The following is a 3186-nucleotide window of genomic DNA, read 5'->3' as shown; positions in this document are numbered from 1 at the left end:
ATACAGAAAAATGACTGAGGGACTTGTCTCGGGAAGATTGCAGGAAGGTAGTAATGTAGAGATCGTGGGGGCGCCTGGGTGGCTCAGTCGCAGAGCGGCCCACTTCAGCTCAGGTCATGATGTTGCAGATCCTGGGTGTGAGTCCCCCATCAGGTTTCTGTGCTGATAGCCTGGAGCCTGGGGCCTGCTTCGGATTCTGCATCTTCCTATCTCTCTGCCCTTCCCCATCTCTCACGCTGTCTCTGACTTCCTCAAAAGTAAACAAATGTAAAAAAAAAAAAACAAACGAATTTTTAGAGAAATGCAGAGATTGTGTATTACCTTCCTCCACTACCTTCCTTGGCCCACATTTTCAAAAGGAAATGCCCAGTAAGGGGAGGGAGAGCCCCGGGAGCTGTACCCCATCACGCTCGAGCTTGGAACAGAGTCAAGTCCTTGCTGTGGGGACACAGTCGTGGCCTCTGATGATGTTCATGACACCTCACTTCTGCAGCACTTGTGATGTGCCAGGTCCTGGTCTGAGCATTCCATGGGGTCCTCAGCACCTGGTAAGGAGACACTATTTTTACACTCTTCTTATAGATGAGGAAGCTGCAGCTCAGAGCTGTTATGAGGCTTGCCTGGGGTCACTCCGAAGGTCAGTGATGGAATGAGCTGTGATTTCATCCTAGGCGGTCTGACTCCAGACTCCATGCTCTTCCCCATGACACCACATGGTCCCTTCGGACCCTGACCAGGCTCCAGCTGTGCTTCCTGGTGACTGGCGTTAGACCCTGGTGCCATGGGGCCCCTCACAGAGTGTTGAAGAGCTTTGTCCCTGAGCCCCGGGTCCATGGTCGATCTAGGCCTGCCCTGGCCTCCTTGGCCCCGGAGGAGGCCCTCCCCAGCTTCCGAAGCCGACCCAGGCCAGCTGTTGTTTCTCTTGTTTGCTGCAGAGGATTCCCAGCTCCAGTTAGAGAATTCTCTCTTTTGTAGGCTCTAGATGCTCTGGGAAGGGCCCTAAATGGTGGGTCCTCAGTTCAGGGATTTCAGAAAGCAAGAGCCCCAGGGAGACCGTGCTCTGTGAAGCCTCTTGTGTTCCAGGGAACAGCTTTCTACGGGTGCCTCAAGACAAGGTATTTTCAACCAATATGTGTTACCTGCATGAGGCTTGTAAGCAGTTACGCTGTGGCCTGAAATCTGGGCACGTGCTGCTGAGTCAGATACTGGCTCCTAGAAGTGGCTACCGCACGACACTACCGGCAGTGTCCCTGGTGGTTTGTCAGGCAGTGGGGGCTGGACACTTCAGGACACATAGGCTCCCAGTTGGCAGCTCTCTGCTCTGAAGGTCCCAAGGCTGACGTCTTTATCACCAACCCACCCTCCCTTCATGCCCTTCACTGGCTCCCACTGGATGTCTCACAATATTGGACGCTTTTGCACCCAGTCATGCTTTTGCTCTGAAAAGAAAGAAAGCAGGAGTGTGCGGAGAGTGACACATGCCCTTTGGCAAGAATGAGCTATGTTCTAAGGGTTGTTTAACAAAGCCTATTGGGTCAGAGCCTGAAGGAAGTGGGGAGGGAGCCGTGTGGGTGTCAGAGAAGAGCATGCTACTCAGGAGAGTTGCTCATGCCAAGGCCCAGAGGTCAGGTTGAGTCTTGTGGGTTGGAGGCAGGTGTGTCTGGAGTGCAGTGAGATGCACAAAGGCGGGAGTGGGGTGGGAATAGGGTGCACTGTGTGGGTTGGTGAGGCATTTAGGCTTCACCTTGAGTGCCATGGGAAGCAGCTGGAAGGCTCCGAGTAGGGCCCGGAAACCGTAGAGGAGGCCAGATGGCGTAGGCACAGTCACTGCTGGAGAGACTGTCCCTTGGTTGTAAGTGTGGTGACTGCAGCTTCAGTCCATAGGGCAGAGCCCAGGGAACAGCAAACATGAGGGCCAGGTGAGGGTGCCAAGACCAGCCGAGGCCCTGCAGCCTGTGCTTTCTGAACCCTGAGTGCCAAGAATGCTGGGGTACCTGTATCAGTTAGTTTCTTCTGCATAACAACCCTTCCAAAATGTAGCAGTTTAGACCAACAGTTTACTTAGCTGAGCAGTAGCTGGTCCGGCAGGTCTTCTGGGCTCCCTCAGGCATGTGTGGTCAGTGCAGGGGTCAGCTGATTGCTGGCTGCCTGTTGACTGGGGTGACCAAGGGTGGTGGTGAGTGGGCTACACGTCTCATTCTTCCAGGAGGCTGTCTGGGCCTCTGCACATGGTGGTGACAGGGTCCAGAGAGGGTGGACACTCAAGGCCACAAGGCCCTTTGAGGCCTATGCCTGAAATTGGCACAGCATCATTTCCATCACATCCTGTCAGCCAGAGCAAGTCACAGAGCCAGCGCCAGTTCCGGGGGGGTGGACTGGGGGGGCAGCTAGACCCCAACTCCCGATGGGAAGGGCTGCCCCATCATAGTGCAGAGGGTATGGAGACAGGGAGGTGGAGAAAGCACTGTTTATGGGTCAACCACAGTGTCCCTGGTTCTCGAGGGAGGAGCAAGGCAGGAGCCAGGGCCCCAGATAGTCAACCATGGCTGTGTCTCTGTCACCCTGCAGAAAGAGACCCCTTTACAATCCAGGACTCTGCAGAGGAAGCTCAGACCATTTGTTACTATGCCACCAAATGCCACCTAGCCAGTAGCAATAGACTCAACAGTCCCCACGGAGGCATCTTTCTCTGGGATGCTTGCACCCAAGACTGCAGAGATCATATGGATCTTTGGCATCACCTTTTACTGGAAGCCCTCTGCCTCTCTAGGCTTCCTCTGGGCTCTCCCAGGCTCACCCCTCAGCCGCTGTCACAGAAAACAGTGTACTTGTGTCCATCATTGGTGCATGTGTGTGTCAGCCTCCTGAGTCAGAAAGGCTAGAGTTTGAGGACGGGGCTGTGTCTCACTCACCCCGAATCCCTACAGCTGGGGCTGTGCACTGAGGATGAGGCCGGCGAGGTATGGGTCCTGGGGACCTGCATTCAGTGCTGACTTCCAGTTGGCGTCTGCAAGGGTAGGCGAGGGTCACTGTACCTGGCCACAGGCTCCAGATGAGCTCAGCCTGGGTCAGGGGTGGGGTTGCTGGGAATGGAGGCTGAAGCAGGGCAGCAGCAGGGGTACAGCGGGGCAAGGGCAGAGGCCACAGTCCTCTTGCAGACAGTCAGAAATGGGTCTCGAGTTCTGG

Source organism: Suricata suricatta, chromosome 12 (assembly GCF_006229205.1).
Source record: "Suricata suricatta isolate VVHF042 chromosome 12, meerkat_22Aug2017_6uvM2_HiC, whole genome shotgun sequence".
Classification (NCBI taxonomy): Eukaryota; Metazoa; Chordata; class Mammalia; order Carnivora; family Herpestidae; genus Suricata; species Suricata suricatta.
The sequence above is the reverse complement of the archived record's forward strand: the minus strand, read 5'-3'. Positions refer to the sequence as shown.